We start from the raw sequence: 11688 nt of genomic DNA on the forward strand, positions 1-11688 counted from the left end.
CTCAGTTTTCCCATCATGGTCCCCTCTCCCTTCCAAAATCCCAAAATCCTTACACACGATTTTGCTAGTAATGTAAGCCATCCCACCAACCTTCTCTGTGCACCATATTATGGGGAATAAAATTTTCTCCATCTTTTATTCGGTATTTTAAGTCTCTGAGCCTTTGAACATGCTGGTCCCTATGCTTGGAATCACTTTCTCCCATTGTCCACCTGGTAAACTCTTATTCATCTATTCATCCTTCAAACCCCATTTCAAAATGAAAGACATGGGATTACTAAAAAGTAAAGACTATGCAATGCCCCTCTGAATTCACCAGTCATCATCTATCTCCCATACACTAGCCTCTGTTCTCTCCTACCTCTCTCAACTTGATGATAACCCTTTGAGAGCAGAGCCCTGACTGGTTGTTCCCACCGCCCTGCATTCAGCTTATGCTCAAATGTTTGTTTCCTAAGTAATTTTTAATAACCAAATATCCTAAGAGGATTATAGTCACTTAAGTTTAGATTCCTGCCATTTTCCAAACATCAGTAACCTTAAAAGTTTGACAAGTTCTGCTGGCCATCGCTTCTCCTGATGGTGTAGACACTAGTCTAAAACATACAGTCTTTTTCTTATTTACCACTGGATTTCTGCAAAAGTTTGTGGTTGTCATTGTTTTCCACTCCTCTGTTGATACACGTTCTTTCCTTTTGCTTTCCTCACATAGTACCTTTCAGGAAGACCATTTTCACTTTTTCCTTCCTAAATTCCTTTGTTGTGCTCACATTTATATTCATTGTCCCATGTTTAAGGGCTTTTGGTGATGTGGAATTCCACCTGAATTTGATTTTTTTTTCTATTTTTTGGTTCCTTTCAAATTCCAAATTAACAATGCCACTAAGCAAGGAAAAGTGTGTTAATAAGCCAATTTTATCTTGACAGGCTCAAAATGCAGTTATTTTCTTGTGGGATATATTAGATTATGACAATGAGTTTAACCCAGGAAGCATATGAAAAGAACATTTTATTTCCTCTGTGTAGGCTGCAGCACTGTATTTTTTCATTTATTAATAAAAAAGTGCATTTTTTTCCAAGCACTGTTTAGTTCTCACCAGTTTCTTCCAAAATTGATGTTATCTAAGTATAAAAATTATAACTCAAATGAAAATGTTACTTTCTAAATTTTAAGCTAATTACTGATCATGGATATTAAGTGCTTTATACACCTCACTGCAGAAAAACCTTATAACAACACTATGAGGTAGCTACCATTATTGACTTCATGTTATAGAGGGAGAAACTGAGTTTCTGAGAGGCAAAAGGACTGTCGCAAAGTTGTCCACTTAGAACATGATGAATCCAGTTTGCAATCCTGCTCTGACGGAGCTTGAAGCTCCTGCTTTCTTGTACGTGGGCCCCTTTTTTAGCCAGTCTGAGAGAGGCAGCTTCTAATTGATATTTGTAAAAGGCACCTCAAAATTAGGCATATAATTAACTCGTTTTCATAAAAGTGAAACTGAAATGTTGTTTCTCAAACAGGGACCCCCAAATCAAATTCCTGTGGCAGCCAGGCAGATAAAATAAAAGAGGAAAACAGGTGGGGAGTAAAATAAAGCAAAACAAAATAACTCTGATAAGCTCAAGTTAATTGGTGCCTTAAAGGACTGTTAGCTTGGTGTTTTCAGATATCCTGATATTTTCCAAAGAAGCCAGAAATTAAGTTTTTCATCCGAAATGTTCTAATTATTAAATGTCGGCAACTAAATCAGGTTAGTCTGTTTTTCTAACTGTGCAAACTGTGTCTACACAGCCCACAAGTTGCCGGCCAAGGAGTGACTGTAGTGTAGACTGATATTGGCCCATAAACCACATGTCCAATATGGTAGCTACTAGCCACCTACAACTATTTTAATTTTAATTAAATAAAATTTAAAATCCAGTTTTTCGGTGACACTAGCAACATTTCTGGTGTTCGGTAGTGACCTGTGGCTTGTGCCTACAGTAATGGACAGTGCAGAACATTTTCCTCATTGCAGAAAGTTCTATTGGACAACACTGAACTAGAGCAAGAAGAAAACCTGAGCTGTTTTCCTGTCCGCTGTCAGGATCTTCCCACTGGTACTACAATGCTTAAGTTACTGCTCCCCCAAGGCCATTCCTGCCACTTCCCTTCCACCTGAACGGAGAGAGGTCACACAGGCCACCTACGAGGCTGGGCTTCACTGTAACTGAGAACAAGTCAGATCCAGGGCAGGCCTGGGGATTAGGCAATGTGTGTCTTTAGTCTTTCCCACATCCTGGCTCTGGGACTAAAATCAGGCCACTATCCTCCCCTTTCCAGAGAGATTCAGGGCCTCATATTCTTCACTTACTCTCAAAAATTATTTTTAGGTTGCTCAACTACAGTAAAATGTAAATAATGGATACTTACCTGAAGTTTCTCCCCTTCCCTCGGAGAGTTACATTTGCAATGTACACAATTCTAAGAATAAAATGTCAAGCCTAGAGGAGATGGTGAGGCAGGATTTTTTATTCTCATGAGAAAAGACCATGATCTTCTACGGGGAGCATCTGAAATGCTCCATAGAGGCAGTCAGCTCATTTCCCTCGCTTTCAATCAAGCCTTACGCAGGATGTGGGTCAGTAGTTTCAAAAGCAGCTCACTCGTGAGAATTACCCATGTAGAATTACCAGCTTTAGCAAGTAAAATACAAGATTCCCAGTTAAATTGAGATTCAGATAAACAATGACCAACTTTTTAGTAGAAGGATGTCCCATGTGCTATGCATTGTGTGTTTTATCTGGAAATCCCATGGCGCTCTTATGAAAATACTGTTTTTCTGACCCCACTAATTCTAAGTCACTCAGATATAGGAACCATTGATCATAGTCAATTCACTTGAGTCTCAGTAGTGTTTCATTTCTTAGCCAAATCTCTGTCATGTTTAGAAATGTCTTTTTAATGGAATCACAGCCTCCTATGGTGAAATATCAAACTACACATGACTGTGGCCTTCATTATGATAATCTGACCTCACAATAACCCTGTAAAGTAAGAAAGGCAAAAGTTTCTCCATTTTGTCAGTGAGAAAACTGACGCTCAGAGACTTAAAGAAATTTCCCAGGCACAACTTCTAGTAAATGGCAAACCTAGGACCCAACCTCAAGTCTTCTGGTTCCAATTTCAATGCTCATTCAACTCGTCAGTGCTGTGAGTGAAAGGGGGTAGGAATAATACAAGACACAGAGAGAGAGAGGAATTCAGACAGAAGCTTCTGAAAATGTTTCATCAAAAGTATGGCTGACTAACCAGTTACCACTCTTAACTCACAGCTCTCTTAACCACCAGTCAACTAGGAGGCTGAAGGGACCGACCTGTGACCCAGAGTTCAAAAGGTCCCAAGTCTCCAGGAATCTAGAGGTCTCAGAGAGAATTCAGAACTGGGTAAAACAATCAAAATGGTCTAGAAATTGGCTTTGGGACTAGTAATAAGAGTGATGACAGAGAATGCCTGAAAGAATGTTTTATGCTCAGTACTGTTGTTGAACTGAGTAATGAGGTACTCAGCCTGTAATTAACCTCAGCCACCTAGTTCATACCCTAGAATTTCCTCACAGTAACATAATGATTAGCTCTGCACCTGATCTGACCCTATGGGCTGCACTGCCATAAACAGGGTCAGAGAGGGGTTACCACTGGGGAAGGAGAGGAAGTAGAGAGACACCATGAACCTAGGCTCTTAAGCAACATAGGAGAGAGAACTGCGCCATCCCAAATGAATGCCCGGAGGGGATGGCGGAAACTGAGCTGCCTCCAGAGCATCTCCTTGAGCTCTCTGCTGTTGAGAGAGATTCCCTGGAGGTACCGCAAGTCATCACACATCCACAATGACATCCAACATTAATGTGCTACCAGAAGAGATCCATTCAGTTCTAAGAAATACAATTGGTAAAGTGAACTTCCAAAAGAATTAGAGGAGTTGAAGCAGCATCTATCCATTTTAGTACATGCCTCGTGTTTAATCTTTTTATGAGCTATTAATATACTGAATCTTGTAATATCCCCGAATACTGACACTTGATTGAAAGGTCCCACTACAGACACGTAAGGCTGGATACCGTGCTCCATCAGTACACCAAGCATGGGATGAGATCATACGCTCAGCACCATGTTGTAACTCAATTAGTGTTCTTAATAACTAAACAATTCATCCTTATGAGGTTGTAGCAGAGTGAATGAGGTATTTAGACATGTGACCCTCATTAGAAAAACTCAGACATAGAATCATTTTGGAAGTGCCTTTCTCTATTAACCTCCAAAGCACTCAAACAGTGCTCCTGACATATATAATACTATGGATACGGCGCACGGCAAAAGGCACCACATACTTAGATTTGCAATCAGCTTTCTTTTTCACTCCCTCACGGTGATGAGATTGAGAATTTCTAAGCATGCCAAGTGTTTGAGGCACAAGAAGCCTAAAAGCATCGTTTTCTGCACCTGACAAGTGTTGGCTTGCAAACTGGCTCCCGTACACAGAGGGCAAGGAGAGACAGATCATCCAGACTGACAGGTGGCAGGTTTCATAAGCAAGGGAACTTACTGATGTGGCTTGTCTTGGGCACCGCAAGATGAGTAGATCTCCACACCTGCCCACCAGAATCTTAGAAGTTTATGTAGCGGGCTTAATGGGGTTCTGTGATGTATACCATCCACATGGTCTCAACAACACCTTCCTCTCTCACATTCGTGCCCTCGGAACAGCTACCCCTGTGGGAACAGTGGGCTGAACATTCATTCCAAAGATGGGGAGGGGGTGAGGGGCCTCTGATTGCCCAGGTCCAGCTTGCCGGTCAACCGACAGTCATGTCCTCTCAATGACCTCCTCCAAAAACAGGGAAAACAACCTAAAACTTATTTTCTCTGTTTTGACTGAGGCTTAAAACATCATGCTCTTGCTTTTAATAAGCCATCAGAGCTGGTAAAAATAGGTCCATGAGTTTATGTGCTAGTTGATTTAACAGTAGTCTTCCATGGAAATCAAAGGGTGAGAGATCAGATAGCTTCAGAAGTTATTTCCAGACTCATTTCCAGATCCATATTACATGAGCAAATGTACACTTACCAAAATAAAACACTTAAACAACAAATATGTGTTCCTACCCCTAAATCGGCATAAACGGGAGATGAAAGAAAATAACGAATGTGTTATCTCTTTTGAGGAAAATTTCCCTCTAGGTCCATTCTGATATTGTGCCAAGAATAATAATGATGCTGACGACTGGCCCCCAGCTAGTCTCAGGGGTGGCAGTCGAAGCTGCCAGGTAACAGAGTGTGTGCTCAGGCAGGCGAGGGTTCAGACCTACAGGACTGACAGAGGACATAGCCCGCCATGGGAGGTAGGCATCAGGAGCTGAGGCAGAAGGGCAAGGAGGGAGGGCTTCTAAGAAACCTCTGGGCATAGATGCCCCAATATTTGCTGGAGATAAATGCTAGTCTTTAGGTTGGCACAACTCATGCTTACTTATTTTCTCCCAAGCTCTAATACTTACTTCTCTCTTTATAGAAATCACTGCCCAGTGTGATTTTGTCCACTGTCACCATGCCAACTCTATGCTGATGAAGAAGAAAATACATGTTGGGATTGGCTGTAATAGTCTTCTTGCCAGCTGTTATTTCTTCTAGAAGCATGAACCTTGTCTTAGTCAGGTGACCTACTTCAAATGAAATGCAAATGCCTTATCGTTTAGAACAAGGATGGCAAACAGATTTTGTGTCACATATGAAGTCCCATCAGGCTCAGCAGGAACGAGTGCCATGATGGATGAGTGCCTCTGTCACGGGTGCGGAGGGGAGAGAGCTGGAATGCAGAATAAGGTCAAACATGAGGCTAACAAAGCATCTAATACATAACATGCACTTAATGGTGAAATCCCAAGGCATTCTTTTTATAGTGAGGAATAAGAAAAAGAAGGAAATTATCACCAATAGTGCTCAAAATTTTCCAAACTGTTTTGGCCAAACAACAGACCAAGGAAAAGAATTAAGTGCTATAAACATTGAAGAGGCAGTGACAAAAATTATTTGCGGTACAGCAGAAACTAACACAACATTGTAAACCAACTATACTCCAAAGAAAAAATTCTGATTAAAAAAAAATATCTTTATTTGCAGATGACATACTGCTTCCTCCAAAATCTGGAAGTAGTACTAATAACTACTACACTGAATAACAGCTTTTTAAATTTGCCAGAAACTAAACTCAGGACTTCCAGGATAAACATGGCTACCTAAGTTAGGATTTTTCCCTGTTCACTTTGTGGAAGTCACATAAAAGCAAAAAGGAGAATGAATAAAATCCCACAAACTCCATTTTCAGCAAAACCAGGAGTCAGATATACTATGCAGACTCTAAAACATGTAAGATCTGCCAAAATCAGCAGAGATCAGCCAGAACTCATGCCTGTGTTGGGGAAGAGAGCATGGAGAATGCTACAGGGTATAGCAAAAACACATTTCTTGAAAATGGGGAGCCCCTCTTAGAGGCAAAAGCCCATGTCCTTTGTTTGCATCAACAAGCGGAGGAAATGGGTTGAGAAAGGGGGAGGATGGGGTAAGGGGGCAGCCGAGTCTCCCTGAACCATGTCTCATCCAAAGAAGGAAAGGGAGTAGGGCTGCAAAGCAAATGGGGGCACATAGGCCCCCTCTACAGGAGGTGGACTCTCTCTGAGGCTGCAAAGAAGTCCTTCAACTAGCCTGATCTTTCTGCCCAATCTCTACCCCCCAGAAACTTCTCTTCTAGGAAAACTCAAATGCGGTGGCTTCTCCCGTTGTGGAGCACGGGCTCTAGGCACGCGAGCTTCAGTAGTTGTGGCTCATGGGCTCTAGAGCACAGGTTCAGTTGCTCTGCGGCATGTGGCATCCTCCCGGACCAGGGCTCGAACGCGTGTCCCCTGCATTGGCAGGTGGATTCTTAACCACTGCGCCACCAGGGAAGCCCTAAAATAGCCCATTTTTATTAGGTGAAGGATGGGTACAGCATTGACACAAAGCTAATACAGGAAAAAAAATTGTGAAAAACAACAACAAAACTTAATAATAGATGAGTGCACTTGTCAGAAAACTATGACTATGAAGCACTTGAAATTTGTGAGCAAATATTTAACATGAATTTTTAAACTTAGAGAAGTGCCTCTAGGAAGAAACACTACAAAGCAGAAACTGCAAAAGCTCAGAGATGTAAAATAATTTAATAAATAAATTACCTTAATTTAATAAAAAATGATCTAGAAGAAGCAGAAGACAAAAAATTTACAGAAATGAAGAAAAATTTAAAGGAGAATAAAATAATAATCAAAAAAATTTAAACAAACTAAAATGGAGATAGAGGAAAATATAGGTGAATATTTTTATAATCTTGGGATCAGAAAGGTTTTCCTAAACATGACCCCAAAAAAGTTAAAACAATAAGGAAAATATCGATGAATTTGATTATATTAAAATTAAAATTTCTGTATATGAGAAAAACATAAATTAAATTCTGGGAAACATTTGAAACATACATAACAAAAGTTGATATTCTTTAGCCACACACACATATATTTTACAAGTTAAGAAGAAAAATATAACACCTCAACATAAAAAAGTCAAAGGATATGAACAGACAAGTCAAAAATAAGAAACACAAATATTACTAAATAAAAAAGAAAAATTCAAAACAGAATGGCAAATGTCATCTTTATAAAGAAAATTATTTAAACATTTGTATGGATACAAATGGGGCGGGAAAGCCATGCATGGATGAAACTGTCAAAATGTTAAAACTTATGTGGAAAATATTTTATGATGAGTTTTACTACTTCAGGAATCAGAAATAAGTAAAATATTTCTATATTTTTTAAAAGCACACAACTAAAACATCGCAACAACATCAAAATAAGACCAAGGTTTAAATTAGTGTTTCTCAACAGGGCTGCTTTGCTTCCCCAGGGCACATTCAGCAATGTCTGCAGACATTTCTGGTTGTCACACCTGGTAAGAACTGATATTGGTAAACAGTGGATGGATGCCAGAGATGCTGCTTAATATCTTACAACGCACAGGACAGCCCCTCACAGAAAAGAACCATATGACCTAAAATGTTAATAGTGCTGAGACTGAGAAACTCTGACCTAGATGGAAATAAGACAGGACCTATTTGTAAGAAAGAAGTAGTGAGAAGATGCTGTGTTGACTTAATGTCTTATGATTAGCCCACATCAGAAACCTCAAGGAACTATCTCAAACTGTTCGGAAGTTGCCTCACATTCACATCTCCATATATCCCTGTGGGAACCAGCATCGTACTGCACCTAACCCCGTGGCCTCCACAGAGCTGGAAGGGTGATGCTTGTAGAATCAGCCTTGCAAAACCACTGAGAGGCAGCCCTAACTTCCAAGTCAGGAGAGCACAGCTGTACAGGCAGAATTCTCCTAGATAGAGGTGAATGGCCAAGAGGGTGGGTGTGACCTTCCACTCTGCTACTCTCCATTCCTGCCTGTGGGAAGGCACTGCTTATGGGAGAAATCAGTTCTAACCTCCCTGTGGACCCTCATAACCAACGGCTTTCCAGAAGATAGAGCTATATGTTGGGCTTTTGATGACCAAAGTACCTTTTTTTGAGTCCCTAGCAAGAGATTACTAAGATAAGGTTTATTGGAAGAGAAATGGTTTTCTAAATTCTTTAAGCTTCAGTTAGTACATCAAGATTCGGACTTTGCCGACTTTACCATTAAGCCAGGGATAGGGAGAAGCAAGGCTATGCTGTAAGGGGGATCCCTGCCATGCGAAAAGGAAGGTTAAAGACTATACTTTTCATTCCCAGAGAAGGTGGAAAGGGAAAGGAGAAAAGGGGAGCAAAAGATATATGTGTTCTGGCAACTTGCTCCAGACCAAATTCCAGAGGGAACAAAGAAGTAGATGTATCTAGACAAATATGAGGGAAACTTGGAGCTAGTTGCTTCCTCCATCATATAGAACCTGGGAAAGCTGAGAGCCTCCAAGAAGAGGTTGTATCGTATGTGACAGGAAGAGAACAGGTAGATGAACCTGAAATACCACACCTGGTTGCCCATGCCTGAGTGGAGGGTGCAGTGCATCCAGACACTAGTGTGTGCCCTAGCAAGTCGCAAAGAAACGCTGAGATGACCAGTGGACTTTCTGAGGCCCAGGATAGAGAAATATCAATCATTTCAAAACTGATGGGCAAATGGTGGATTTTGGCTATGGACACCATCACAATACCAAACACCGCCAGGTATTACCAGTCACTAACCTTTCAGAGGACACCAAACTCTGGAGCAGGAACCAAAGAGGGCTCAGAAGGACTGCTCCTCTCCTATGTGGATAAGAAGTCCCTCAATTCCTTGTCACCATGAGAACCCTTAAAGCTCCCCCAACCCAACCCCATAGATGCCATCTTGGAGATGGGGAGAGAAGAAGAAATTTGAAGATGGAGTTGAAAGAGACTATTTGAATTGAAAAGGACTGAAATCAGTGAACTGACGTGCGTGTGTCCCCCCTGCCCACTTTCCGTTAAGTCCATGATTGAGTATTTGAGAAGCCTACATTTGCTTCCATATCTGAACAGTGGTTTGTAAATGTGCTGCACCTTTTCGGGGTTTCCTCAGAAACTGAATTAGAGTGAGATGTCTCCACTTGTGTCTGGGCTTTGTCGGAAGGAGTAACTCTGACTTTAGCCAGAAGCCAGAGGAGGGAGCTGGTAGCGCTCATCCCCCGTGTCTTTCTTTTATACACTCACATGCATGTACATACAAACACATACACACACACACACACACACAATTAAAGCTTTTGTTTTAAAATGGTTAGTTTAAAAGGAATAAAACAACTCTAGCAAATGCTTTAATTAAAACACACACACACACACACACAAAATCTTACCAACCAAAACTTCTTGTCCTAAGATGGACCAATACAGAAATATCTGCTGATATTTGGAGTGTTAGTCTCAGTCCTTATCCAAGAAATGTGCCATTTTGCATATTATAAACTTTTTTTTTTTTAAAGCCCGTGTGGGCTTGAAGAGTATAAACCCAGGGGAGACAGCACCCTCTATGCGATTAATGGCTTATGTTTCTGGTTTAGGCTTTGGAATCATGAGTGGAGTATTTTCCTTTGTAAATACCCTGTCTGACTCTTTGGGGCCGGACACGGTGGGCATTCATGGAGACCCTCCCCAGTGCTTCCTAAATTCAGCTTTCATGACGCCGGACGCCTGGGAGAGGAAAAAGTGGTACGCCCTTCTTGTAGTTCTTCGCCCCTACCTGCTGGTGTCAGCCCTGAGCTTCATAAATCCTCGTTATGGATTAAAGCTGGTGTCGGCATACATCATCCTGGGGCTCACGGGCGTCTGTACATTCTTCGTTTCTGCCGGAGCCTGAAACTCTGCCTCCTCTGCCAAGACTAGGACTCCCTCCTCTTCAAGCAGCGCTCCAGATAACCTCCAAGGACCGGCGCTTCTGAAACAGGAAGCTGCGCCTTCAGAAGAAGTGCAGCTGTGTCTTCTAAAAGTCCATTTTTCTGCTGAAATTTAGAATAAACAGTACTATCTAGATACGATATGGCCTTCATGCAACGGCTTTCTGAAAGGGATACATCAGTGGTGTGCAGCCCGGCTGCAAGTTGGAATCACCTGGGAAAACACAAAGACTAAGGTTCTGGGCTCCACCCTCCAGATTTAATTGGTCTGGGCATTTGGTAATTTTTTAAAGCTTCTTAGATAAAACTCCGATGTGCAGCCAGGTTGAGAACTATCCATGTCCAAATAGGAACTTTCTGAGAACACCATAAGTAAGTAAGAATGAGATGTTTAGCTATCTCCTAACTCAGTTTGTGTTGAGCAAGTAACTATCTGAATGTCAAATAGAAGTCCTAGTTGGCCTTTGTCTTTTTAAGTTCTGAAGTCACAAAAGGCTAAAGGGCTATCATCTCTGTGAACTGTTTTCTCGTACTTCACTAGTACTCTGTTTTATGAGAACATGGTAGTCTGTGCTTCTAACTACAATAATAAATTGCACTGACTTACTATGATTAAAAAAAAAAAATTCTTGTCCTGTATTTCTTTCCTTTGTTCCTGTTCTTAACCTTGGTTGCCTTACTTTTTTAACTTTATAATCTCACAGGCTGTGCTTTCATCTTAAAATTTATCTTTCTAGTTCTACCTTTTATCTTTTACCTGTTAGGCTTTCCGTTTTTAAATCTATTTTAAATTTTTAGTTTTTGTCATAATGTCTATTAGACTTATTTATTTAAATTCTAAATTTTTATACTCTTCCCCCAAATCTTTTTTTTCCATCTTTATATGGCCAAGTTGAAAAAACAGGGGCATGCAGCAGCAGAAAGGGTCAAAGTGCTAAAACGAGAGAATGGAAATTTTCTTCTCAGCCTCCTACATTATATTTGGGCCACAAGACAATTTTCTAGAAAGTCTTGGGCTTCCCTGGTGGCGCAGCGGTTGGGAGTCCGCCTGCTGATGCAGGGGACGCGGGTTCGTGCCCCAGTCCGGGAGGATCCCACATGCCGCGGAGCGGCTGGGCCCGTGAGCCGTGGCCGCTGAGCTGTGCGTCCGGAGCCTGTGCTCCGCAACGGGAGAGGCCACAACAGTGAGAGGCTCGCGTACCGAAAAAAAAAAAAAAAAAAA

At 41.3% G+C, this 11688-nt stretch overlaps 1 pseudogene; it reads left to right on the forward strand.

Moving 5' to 3' along the window:
- Positions 1 to 3778: 3778 nt before the first annotated feature.
- Positions 3779 to 10488, forward strand: LOC102990639 (gamma-secretase subunit APH-1B-like; annotated as a pseudogene).
- The last annotated feature ends 1200 nt before the right edge of the window (positions 10489 to 11688 follow it).

The sequence above is a fragment of the Physeter macrocephalus genome, chromosome 19, assembly GCF_002837175.3.
Source record: "Physeter macrocephalus isolate SW-GA chromosome 19, ASM283717v5, whole genome shotgun sequence".
Lineage (NCBI taxonomy): Eukaryota > Metazoa > Chordata > Mammalia > Artiodactyla > Physeteridae > Physeter > Physeter macrocephalus.